This window comes from Artemia sp. Qi Xiang Cuo, chromosome 3, assembly GCF_049724085.1.
Source record: "Artemia sp. Qi Xiang Cuo chromosome 3, ASM4972408v1, whole genome shotgun sequence".
Classification (NCBI taxonomy): domain Eukaryota; kingdom Metazoa; phylum Arthropoda; class Branchiopoda; order Anostraca; family Artemiidae; genus Artemia; species Artemia sp. Qi Xiang Cuo.
Genome location: NC_142796.1, coordinates 47,462,968 through 47,476,329, shown reverse-complemented (window position 1 = coordinate 47,476,329; position 13,362 = coordinate 47,462,968). Strand labels below are relative to the sequence as shown.

General features: G+C 33.7%; 1 protein-coding gene across 3 annotated transcripts in view; it reads left to right on the top strand.

Moving 5' to 3' along the window:
• Positions 1-13,362, top strand: part of LOC148954197 (putative RNA/DNA demethylase ALKBH6) — a 57,779-nt gene that overhangs the window by 26,650 nt on the left and 17,767 nt on the right. The window lies entirely within an intron of this gene.

Here is a 13,362-nt window from a genome sequence, read left to right as displayed (position 1 = left end):
ACGAGGATGAATGACCGAGGAAAAAAGAGAAAGTCTTTAACAAGTATTTTGTTTTCAGTGAAGTGCAAACTATGTTCCGATCTTGAGAAAGCATGGGGGCTGTCAGCCCTACTCATGTTAACTTCTGCTGGTTTTAAGTTTGAATTTTTATTGTAATTTATGTTCGTTTTGGGTTTAATTTATTTATTGATGGTGATTTGTTGTAGTTTAACGCTTGGAAGATTATTTGACTTTATTTCTTCTCATTTTCGGTTTAATGGAGCTCTTTGCTTTCCTTTGAAAAGCTTGTTTATTTATTTATTAATACCAAAATACGGCAAGCTTTAATAAGCTTGTCGCACTAAACAATTATAAAAAAGTCTATAACAATGTCAATGACATAACGAAAACATACAGTAACTGAAAACATTGAAAACATAATAACTGAAACATACAGTAGCATACCAAACTAACTGAAACATATCTGTTAATAATTGAAACATATCAAAAAGTAACCCTACAAAATAACTGAAAACACACTGTCACAAATCAGCTAATACAAAAGTAAAAATATTCTCAAAATGGATTGTGATAGGACCTAGTATAGAAATCTGTAGAGGCTAAACTACTTTTGAAAGACTGGACCGTGGTACTCGCACCTATTTCCGATGGAAGTGAATTCTAAGTCTTCCACACTCGGCTAGACAAAGAGTCTTTTTTGGTGGAAAAAAAAAATTAAAGTAATTTTGTCCGTTTTTTATTGACTTAGTCTTTTTCATGGAAAAAGAAAATACTATTTTAAATCTTTTCGTTTTTTTTTCTATAAGAACCCTTAGTTTCGCTTGCTATTTGTATGTTGAAGAAACTTTTCCAACAATTTCTGACAACCTACACCCTTTTGTTGATCTTGAGCTGAAGTTGACCTGAAAAATAAAACTTAATACCATTCCCACAAAATTATATCTGTGCTCTTGAAAACCAGGGTACAATTACACTCTTTTGATTTAATTAAATTGTAATGGCAGAAGTAGTAATGGTAGTAGCCCTGAAAGTTTCAACTTAATACCCTCAGTTGTTCGTGGGAATCTGAGATGTCCTATTGCCAACCAGCATACACACAGTGCTTTTTGGTTTGGTTTTAAATCAACATTTAATTTTAAAGCACAATAAGAAAATTTCATAACTGTGGGGTTTTGATATACCTAATATCCCAAGAAACATAGTTACTGGGCCGTTCAACTATGCTGAGCAAAATGAATGTCTCAAAAATTTTACTGGACGTGTTTGTAAAATTAATGGGCTCGGGAGGAGGGCTGCTGACCCTCTAATCACTTTTGACTCTTAAAATGGGCATTAGAACTTTTAATTTCTAATTAAATTATGTCCTTTAAAAGTTTCAATGATATTACTATCATTGCTATCATAAGGGCACATTGCTTATATACCCTTCTGGAAACCTACATGTATGTACTTTTTTTTTCGTGTTTATTTGAAATATAAATCTTCAATAGATATTTTCAATAAGAATCATAATCCGCTGCATTCTAATATTCAAAAATAATGTTAGGCTACCTCTAATTCATTAATATTACTGCTATTATAAAAAAAAAAAAAAATGACTGGATTTCCTGCAAGAATATTCAATTAAAATCCAATACTAGTTGACATTTTCTAATATTTCCACCTCAGTTTGACAACAATTTATGATTCTTCTTGAAAATTAAATAAAAAAAAAACAAGGCATTTTAACTGAAAGCAAGGAGCGACATTAAAAATTAAAACGAACAGAAATTATTCCGCATATGAAAGGGGCTGCCCCCTCCTCAACCCCTCGCGCTTTACGCTAAATTTTTTTATTGTTTTAAAAAACAAAGTTGTGAGAAACAGTCTAACTTTAGCGTAAAGAGCGAGGGGTTGAGGAGGGGGCAACCTTTCATACACGAAATATTTTCTGTTCGTTTTAAGTTTTAATGTCGCTCCTTGCTTTCAGTTAAAAAAACTTGTTTTGTTTATTTAATTACTGAGCGTTCTTGAGTTAATACAGCTTTTACTTTGGCTCACCGTACGTGAATAATTAAAACAAAATTTGCATATTAATTTTACTTTTTTTTGCTAAATGGCCTTCTCAAAATTTTGTTCAGACGTAACTTACGAATTAACTTACGTAACGAAGTTCCATTTTCGTATGTTTTTATTACATTTATTAGGGGGTTCGCCCCCTAGCCAATACCTCGCTCTTTACGCTAAGTTCAAATTTTGTTCAATTCTTTAAGAATAACCCCTTAATCACAAAAGGGCATTAATTAGAATATATAGCTCTGATGACAGTACAAAAAAAACTTTAGCATATAGAGCGAGGTAATGAGTAGGGGGCGAACCCAATCATAAAAATTATAATTTCTGTTCGTCTTCAATTTTGATGTTGCCCCTCACTTTCAGTTGAAAAAATTGTTTTTTTTATTATTTCATTTCTGATCTTTTTTTTAATAATGCTGTGAAATACGGCGCCCCATTGGCACCAATGCTCCATCCCCCATGAGGACTTCCTACATGGACATATCCTCCCACGTAACACCCGACCCACCCCACCCCCCAACTACCAAAAAAATCCCCCCTGAAAACTTCTGTATACTTCCCAATAACCAATACTATATGTGAACATTGGGCAAAGTTCATAACTTGCAGACCTTCCCCCGGGGACTGTGGGTGATTAAGTCATCCTCAAAGACATAGTTATTGTATTTTTCGACCATGCTGAACAAAATGCTGAACACAATTTTGATTGGATGACTTTGGAAAAAAATGAGCGTGGGAGGGGGCCTAGTTGCCCTCCATTTTTTGTTCACTTAAAAAGGTCACTAAAACTTTTAATTTCCGATTTAATGAGCCCTTTCGCGTTATTCTAGGACCACTGGGTCGATACGATAACCCCTGGAAAAAAAAAACAACAACAAATAAACACGCATCCGTGATATTTCTTCTGGGAAAAATTACAGAATTCCACACTTTTTGAGATAGGAACTTTAAACCTCTACAGTAGGGTTCTCTGATACGCTGAATCTGATGGTGTGATTTTCAATTAAGTTTTAAGACTTTTAAGGGGTGTTTCCCCCTTTTTTTCCAAAACAAGGCAAATTTTCTCAGGTAAGACTAAACTTGATGAAACTTATATATTTGAAATCAGCATAAAAATATGATTCTTTTAATGTATCTATTGGTATCAAAATTCTATTTTTTAGAGTTTCGGTTGCTATTGAGCCGGGTCGCTTCTTACTTACAGTTCGTTACCACAAACTATTTGATGATAGCAAAGCCGATAATATAAGGAAAGCTCAATTTATTGCAAGCTGATAAAAACGCAAATAAGATAGTACCGGCAAAAGCGGAGTGCAAGTGGAAAGTGAACAGGCAGTAAAAGCCAGAAATTAAAAAAAGTCACAAGCACAACGCTCTAAGAGACAATACAATTCTGTTTTAATATGCTGTTCTTCTGTATGGTAGACGCATATCACAATAAAGTAAACTAATGAATAAATTTAGTTTTTCAACACAAGAAAAGAAGAAAATAGTGTCTCTATTAAAGTTTTACAAATAACAGCTACAACAACTGGGGCTAGGAGCAACTGGACTTGACATAAAACTGTAATAATCAAGAAGGCGTTTTAAGCAGTTTCATAATACCCAGAGAACAAAGCCGTAAGTTAACAATTGCTCAAATGAACAAATTGGACCATCAAACGAAAAAGATCAAGAGGACGACCTGAGAAATGTAAATTCAAGGGTGAAAATGAACAACCTAAACGGTCAAATGTGACAAGATCAATTTAAGTTACTAAGGTAAGTTGTGATAGCCTAATAGATATCACCCTAGATCTACAAATAGCCTATGATGATAACGGGAACTCCAAATATGGAGAAATAAAAATAACCAAGAAATCCTAGCAACCGTTCATAGCAACCACAACTAATATAAGGAAGGATTTTCAGCATAGTTCATATTAGTAAGAGAATAGAATTCAGAGAGAACAGTTTGTTTATACTTGTTTTTATTTTCCAAGATATATATTTGCAATAATGAGTGGTATGTTTACACCACAGTTCATATAATTATCCAGTATGATCATTCTCTATCTCACCCATTATAAAAACCCGGACCGGGGTGCGAGTGCTCCGGAGAACGTTTTTGCAGACATAAACATAAGCGAAGTCAGATCTTTTCACGGGTAGACAAGTCAGATTTCTCTTGGACGCGAAACTTTGGCTTCAACGTTGGAACACTAATTTTGAAGAAACTAATTTTAAATTAATTTATTCCAATACATACATGAAAATCGGTAGTTAGTAGTGTAATGTTATTATTAGATGTTTTTAGGAATTAAAAATAGGTTTCGAAGTCCAAGTTGGTTTCAAAGGCATTTTGAGAAAGTTTCTGCCAAAATACGTGTTCCAGGGTATTTGGACCGCTGATGGCAGATCAAATGAGAGGAGCTGTTTGTACGCGCCGATATAAATTATATATATATATATATATATATATATATATATATATATATATATATATATATATATATATATATATATATATATATATATATATATATATATATATATATATATATATATATATATATATATATATATATATATATATATATATATATATATATATATATATATATATATATATGTCTGGTACCGACAACTGTGGTTAAACACTATTAGAAGTTGATAGTGGAGCTGGTAGCAGTAGCAATGATACAAAGAAAAGAGTACCAAACATTGCAGTAGAAATTACAAGAGGATCTCGACTATGTCCTGAATGGGATGATGTGTATGCAAGATACGTGACATCATTGAGTAAATTTAAATTGGAGGATCAATTATGCTTCGCTGCGAAAGTTCATATAGTGCACATACATAGACTTCAAACTGCTTTAAATACAATAGTGAAACATATTGAGGAGAATAACACACAATAAAAATATGTCGAAATGGAAAATGGTCTCTTTCTTCTTGTTCGATTTTTTTAAGTAGGTTAGCGAATATTATTGAAGTAGAACGAATCCTCGTTAGTCTAAAGTCAGCAGTGAGAGTGTAAAGAGAGAGAAAAAATGAATGAATTTGAAAAAGAGAGAATTATGTTGAATCTTGTGATTATGTATAAGTATTTGATTCTGGATGAGTATATTCTAGGGTTATCTTTTCAAAGTAAGATATTTTCTAAAAAAACACCTATCGACATAATTAAAAATGATTCTCCATCTTTGAAGTGCTGTATGAAACTTTCGAAACTCGTCTCAAATGCATTTACTCAGTTTATTGATGTACTAATTGAACAAAGCAAAATAACATCTTGGATTTGCTTTTGAATACACTGCCTTAGATTCTATCTAGATGAGAGAGAGAAGATTCTCTTCAAAACAGGTTTTTTGTAACGTCATATAGTTACTCCTCTCTGTCTCTCCTCTCTCTCTGTCTCTTTCTGTCTCTCCTCTCTCTCTGTCTCTCTCTGTCTGTCTGTCTGTCTGTCTCTCTCTCTCTCTCTCTCTCTCTCTCTCTCTCTCTCTCTCTCTCTCTCTCTCTTCTCTCTCTCTCTCTCTCTCTCTCTCTCTCTCTCTCTCTCTCTCTCTCTCTCTCTCTCTCTCTCTCTCTCTCTCTCTCTCTCTCTCTCTCTCTCTCTCTCTTTCTCTCTCTCTCTCTCTCTCTCTTTCTCTTTTTTTTTCTCTCTCTCTCTCTCTCTCTCTCTCTCAGAATTTTTCGATCGTAGATCAGTTTCATTTTAGCTGTGAGAGAGTTAACAGTGGAAAAAAATGTTCTATACATGTCCACTATGTATATATACCCTTGCCAGTTGGTCATCTTGTGAGAATTATACATTTATTGGTGAGTATGATGAAAAGTGAAAATTATGCAATCCATGCAAATTACATAGAGGATATGCAGTACAAATTAAAGACTGTAATTCTTGTCTTGAAGAGATTTGTGACTCTCACCCTAGAGGACTTCTATGCTCCAATTGTCAGTATGATAAATGTGATCAGTGGGGAATACTTATCCTGATATGATTCGAAAGAAACCTAAACAAGATTTTAGTTTATTTCTACGAGACTGATATTGTCGTGGTTTTAAATTATTTTTGGAGGAAGAATTAGGACTACGATTCAACTGTTGGGGTAACAAGAACATTTTGGTTTCTACGTTATTGTTGAAGAGACTGGCTATTATGACTTTAAACCTAGTAATTTTTATTTAGCTATTAAAGAATGTGATTCACCATTTGGAAACACTTTATGTGATATCGCTTCAAATAAGCAAATTGAAACAAGTGAATTTTACAATATGAATGCAAAAACTATATTTTACTATTCAAATAGATATAATACGATTGAAGTTCAATTGTACTGTAGAAAACGTGACCCTGACTATGCAGCCAATCAAGATCAATATACAGTGAATTCAAATGATCTACCAGCATTAGTTGTTTTTGACACTTGCCTATACACGCTAGAAGAAGAAATCTAAAGGGGAGAATAAAGACATTGTTGTGTATATACATTTTTTTGTATTAATAAACAAATTTACATACCTTTTTTAAAACACTTTATTCGTAGGGCACTAAAATCAATATTATACAGGTCTGAGAGTATATTTTCCACCATGGAGTTGTTCAGACAAGAATTGTCAACGTAAATATTGAGAAATTGCTTGTAAGTTTAACCACGACATCTGAAAACGCAATATAGTAGCGTATGAAAACCACAGCTTTGAGTTGTTAGATCCTGCACTCTCTTCTGGTTTCGAATAATAGTTTTTCCACTGCTTACAATATAGTTGTTGATGTGCGGAGTTTAGAATGTATATGATAGGCCATGAGGATCAAAAAAATTCAATAGTCTTCGTTTTTTGAAAGATGCACAGTCCATGACTTGTCTTTACACTCAATGGACTGCTATTAACAATGATAATGGTATTGTATGCACTTTGAACTTTTTTAAGAAAGTCCGATAGTATAAAATAGGATCTGTATTTGGACACTTAGGGATCGATATTAAATAACTCTGACTGTTTGAATTGTGTTCATGGTGCAAGGTCTAGTAGAACACTATCTTCGGGAGTGATTTCCTAATAGGTTTCAAAATGATTTCACAAGATTAGTGCAATACTCTCAGGTAATGGGTATTGTTGTTGTAAAGTGTTAATAGAAGAGAATATGATTCTGAATTGTTGTTGTTGTTGCTGTTGTATTTACTTAATATCGTACTAGGTAGAATGCCGTCTAGGTGAAATTATTATTATTTATTCATTAGACAAGCATGGTTTACAGTTAGTTGTAGTCCAACTGTTGCACTGCATCAACAGAATATATCAATTTAAAACACCATTCAGATCGTTTCTCTGTGGTCTATCAATGTCGAGGAAAACAACAGTTTTAACAAAAATAATCAAAAATTATAATAAAATGTTTTTGGAAAAACCGAAAAAAATCTACTATTATTTTAGCGTTTGGCAAGAGTTATATGATCAAATAAATACTATTGCTGCTGCTACATCTATTCCCATACAATTCATACGGGGACTTGATGTTTTCAATAGTATTGAACAAAACTCTTGGCTGATTATTGATGATTTAGCTGAATCCATAGAAAAATACTGTCAGGAAATGCTGCAACTGTTCAATGTTCGCTCACATTTTGAACACATTTTCATATCCTTAGTTCTATACTATATGTTTCATCAGAATAAGTGCATGAAGACACCTGCTTTAAATTACACCTACTATATTATCTACAGAGTTATTCGTGATTCAAGTTCTCTAATAACTCTCAATAAACAAATATATCCAGGTGCTCCAAAATTTCTACTTTCAGCTTACAGTCAGGCAACAAATAAACCCTACGGCTACATTCTGTTGGATCTTAACCAGAATACACTCGAGGATTTGGGTGTAGTCAGAAAATTTTTTTACAATGAAATTTCACTATATCTTCCGGTGAACAGTAAAAAAGGCTATTAGTTGCCATAATGACACTGAAGAAACTACATGAAAATAGACACTTATTTTCCGTTCTAAGCAATTCAAAATCACCACTTAAAAAAGCCATACACATACATGGCATTGACAAAGAATTTATTAATCTAATATCTGAACTTTGTTTAAATTTAACCGAGGGAAATGTGCAGTTGCCAGAAGGTGTTGACAACAGACAAAGCAACATCGTTCCACTGTACGTGCCTCGGCTTCCAAAAACAAAGGAAAATATTTTAAAAGAAAACGTCTTCTCCAAGCGAGTGGTAGCTTTTTTACACTTTTACTGCCAATAATTGCAGGACTTTTAAACATTTTTCTCTAGATGACTAAACCCTACAAATTGACCCCAATAGAACTCCTCCTTTCATCAGTTGAACACTTTGAGGACAATCTAAGCAAATTCATTAATTATACAAATATTGCCGATGATAAAAAGCTAATTTTACTTCAATATGCACTTCGACGCGTGGACAAACATAAACCCTATCGTGAGAGACCAGTCAATGTAAGTGTCATTGATCCCCCGAAAAGGAAAAATCTCTTCAAGATTCTATTGCTGCTGCTGATGCTGCTGGAACATCAGCAGCAACAACACAACCAAAGGAGAAGGAATTGAATTCAATTGTGGCAACTATTGGAAACCTACTGCCACACTCATATCGTGAACAGAGTAAAAAAGTATTAACATATCTCATGTTGGAAAGAGATGGTCGACAAGTTCATGTCGATAGCACAGGGAAACTTATTATAATTCAAGGAATAAGTTACAATCTACTTGATTTCATTTGTGATATCGTTACAAATCGTAAAGAACTTTTATCATTTGACAATAATCTATACAGATTTTAAAAATACATTAAACTATCCGAAAAGTCTTATTAGCAATAAGGAAATTCTAAAGAAATTAAAGGAATATAGTGCCAGTCCCCTAAAAACAACAACAGCATTTAATAAAGAGATAAAGAAGATTTTAAGCTAATCTTGGAAAATACTAGTACACCTAGCAGCAGCAGTAGCATTGATTCGATAACACCGGTGGCTAGACAAAAGCGAAGACGTATTGATATCAACTCATCGACACTACAACCAACTCTCTAGTACGCAAAAGGGTAGCGGTCACTACACTACGTGTTTGCGTTCAAAATGGATGAAGTTTTGAAACATGTTTATAAAAATATTGGTGAAGTGGGAAGTTAAGTTCCCCAGCAACACTTTCTAAAGTCGTCAGTGGCGGTGCCAACACTTTAAAAAGTACAAGGGAGTATCTACAAAATGAACCGAGTTACACTCTACAATGAAATCATAGGGTTCGTGGCAATCATTTTTGACAAAGTAAAGCCTTTATCCCACTACATATAATACATATACACTTTTCGCCTCTATATTCAAGGAAGTCACAGTAAACGCCACAAATATATACTAGTTGTAATCACTGCCCTTTGAAGCTATGCATATGCTATTTCAATACGGACAATGAAATGTATTGAAGTTGCTCAGGCTATAAGAAGTATGGTTGAACAAGATAGCTATAGGAAAATTCAAAGTGATCGTGTTTTCAAATTTGTTAATTCACATGTGGAAAAGGTATTATTTAAAAATATAATACAATGCTCTATCATAGTCATAGCCCAATAAAGGCTGCATTGGCCGAACGATTGATACGAACTATTCGACTTTTAATTTCCAGATATTGTACATTGAAAAATACTGCTGCTTTCATTCATGATTTAGGTAAAACTATGTAGATTTATAACCAAAAAGCTCATAGATATCTATCCAGTGTTAGCTCTCGGGAAATTTATCACAGTGAAAATAAATTTAATCTTTCTCTTAAACAATATTCCAGTGAAAAAAATTGTGAAGAAAAAATTCAATGTTGGCAATATTGTTCGGATTAATAGAACCGGTAATATTTTTGAAAAGGGGAATGTCTTATGGTCCACCGAACTTTTTAAAGTGTCAAAAATGCTAGACGCTAAGCACCTAACATATTGTCTACGCGACTCAAAAGATGATGAGATTTTCGGCGGCTTTTATGATTATGAATTACGAAAAGTTAGAAATAATAGTGAAATTTACCAAATTGAAAATATATTAAAGAGTCGTACTCGCAGGGGCAAGAGACAGTTGCTTGTTTTTTGGCTAGGATACAACTCTGATTTTAGTTCTTGGGTAGCAGTTGAAGACATCGACAATTCCCAATGATTTCTATGTGACATTTATGTCCAATATATCTGATGCACTCTACAATGATTTGAATAAAACAAGTGATTTTCGGACAAAGTCTCTCCCGCCCTGAAATTTAATGGTAAAAATGAAGTTGCTCCTGTTGATTATATTTTCGAAAATAGATTTGATATCATGATAAAGGGTCTTATGTATGATATAAAAATTGAACCTTGTGATTGGCCATTCGTAAGCAATCGGCATGAAATTGAGGAGATAAATTCATTTGAATATCCATTTGTCATATTACCATACAAGGAACTCATTTGTATGAATGATTTTTGTCGTGCTATCAATGAAAGAATTTCTGCTCGTAAAAAAAGAGCCGTTTAATTCAACTACTCAAAGGATAAAGGTAGGATCTACATCAGTTCACTCATTGCAAGTGAAAAGATTATTCTCAATAATAATCTAAGAGAAGATCTTTTTATTTAACGCGAAATAATCGGTAGCAAAGATGCCGGAAACACTAGTTTTATTTTTGCTGACTATCCGCCTGCTTTCTCCTCGGACACTTGTATATTTATCTATGCTTCATTCGTTGAAACATCCAGAGTTGGCAATAGCAATGTTCCCCTCCTACGAATTTTTGAACGAAAAACCAGTCAAAATTCCATTCGTCCTTAAAATATAGAGTATTTTCACTATATCCCTGTAAAAACTTCCCATTCGGATATATGTCACTTAAAACTAAAATCTAAATTACATGAATCTTAAGCAATATCAAAAGGTTTTGGCGCCATTGCGTTTCATTTTTAAGCCACCGTTGTCGGCGTTCAATAGCAAGATGTCTAATAGAAAAATGGTATTCTATTGTCTTGATATTGACTACGATGTTGCTACTCTTGGTCCAAGACAACTGGGCAATGGAATGGACTATTACAAAAGTCGTTCATCAATGTCGGACTATGGTCTTGGCAGTTGGTTTGCTAAGCTGTTTCTCTCTGCACTACCCTTGGCTAAAAATATATATTGTATCGGCTGCAACAGATTTTGCATCCTCTACACTATACGATTGGGGCTCTGGCAAGGATTTTAACAAATTGTTTCGGAAAATCTTAGGTCCAGTGCACGAACCCTGGCGAGCAATTGAAATCTCAATAAAATAGAAAAGGTTTAAAAAAGTTGAGAAACAGTGCATCACTCATCAGTCTCTACTCAGGTCAGAAACGAAAGACATCACTCTTGTCAAAGAAAGGAAGAAAAAACTACAATAAGAAGAAGAAGCCCAAGGAAGAGAATTGTTAGATAAAAACAGGATTTCTTTTCCTAGACTGAACAATGGCATGTCTACCACACAGGAATTCCCATCCTTCAATAACTTCATCTTTAAATCTATTCAATGCAGAAAATGTCTATATGATCTTAAAAAATGATTATTATGAACAGTTCTATCCGCAACAACCGCTCTCCGATAATATCTATTTTCAAATTTATTGTAATGAGTCTTCTTTTGATTCTACTTTATGGATAAGTCTTCGAAATTTATAGGTTTACTAGTAGTAGTCAAGAAATCTTACAATACAGTGAGAATTTTTGCCGAAGGAGTGTTTTATTAAAAATGTATATTACACTATCTATTTTGAAAATTCAGTGTCTACATAAATGGAACACTGGTGAGCACTAGCAATGATCTCTCAAATTATACGAGCTATATACAATTATGTTGATGACACCAAATTCATACAAGGAATTAAGAGGTTCCTCCAATGGATATGAATATATTACAGATACTGATAGTACAGATGCATTTAAAAATGCTACAACTAGTGAATTAGCCTACATCCAGTTTGGAAAATAAATGATGAGATATTTAATATACCCCAATGGCTACCAACCACCAAATATTAAATTGAATATAAAATTTACGCTTGCTCCATCCAATTTCATTTTACGAAAGGATTTTCCTGTCAATCCTGATCCAACTCTCTCTCACCTCGGCAATACTTCATGTGTGAAAGCAGCAGGTTATGAGTTCATGTTGCTTTGATATTAGAAAAACTGAAAGCTAGTGGAAATAATATTGAACTAATTGTTCCTCCTACAATCCTCAATCAACGTCATATTGCCTCGGGCTCACGCACCTTCACCGACTCATCCTTTATTAATGGTGAAATTCCATCAAAATTAGCATTGGCATTTGTAAAAAGTGCTAGTGCAATAAGGTCGTGGACAAATTGCACATATAAATTTGAGATGGTTGGGCTTTCATATCTTGTGTGTAAAATAAATGTAATCCCACTCTACAATCTATATTTTGATTAATCCTATAGGGCACTGTATGAGTTGACAATACAATCCCTAGATCGAGATTCACAACTATTTGAAAATGGTATAACCGAAGAAATGTTTGCAAAAACACATGATATCATAGTACTGGAATAATCTGGCACTCAAGATATGAGTAGAGTACGAATGGGGAGCGTGCGTTTAGAATGCACATTTGACGACCTATTACCTGAGAGCATTGCACTAATCTTGTTAAATTAATTTGAAACCTATTGGAAAATCACTCCCGAAGGTAGTGTTCTACTAGACCTTGCACCATGAACACAAGTCAAATAATCAGCGTATTTAATATGGATCCATACATGTCCAAATACAGATCCTATTATATACCATTCGACTTCCTTGAAAAAATTAAATGTGCAAGCAATACTATTGGCATTCTTAATTGAATTCCATTGAGTGTAAAGACAGGTCACTGGCTGTGCATCTTTCAAACATCAAAGAAGATACAACTTTTTGATCCTCTTGGCCTATTCAATGCATTCTACACACCGTACATCAACAACTTTCCCAGCAGTGGGAAAACTATTATTCAAAACCAGAAAAGAGTTCAGAATCTAACGACTAAAAGCTGTGGTTTTCATGCGCTATTATATTTTGCTTTCAGATGTCCTGGTTATTCTTACAAACAGGTTCTCAACACGTGGACAATCCGTGTCTTAATGACTTTATGGTGGAAAATACACTCTCAGACCTGTATAATATTGATTTTAGTGCACTACAAATAAAATGTATTTAAATTTTATGTAAATTCGTTTGTTGATAAAACAAATAATGCATATAAACAACAATGACTTTAATCTCAACTTTAGATTTCTTCTTCTAGCGTACATACGCAA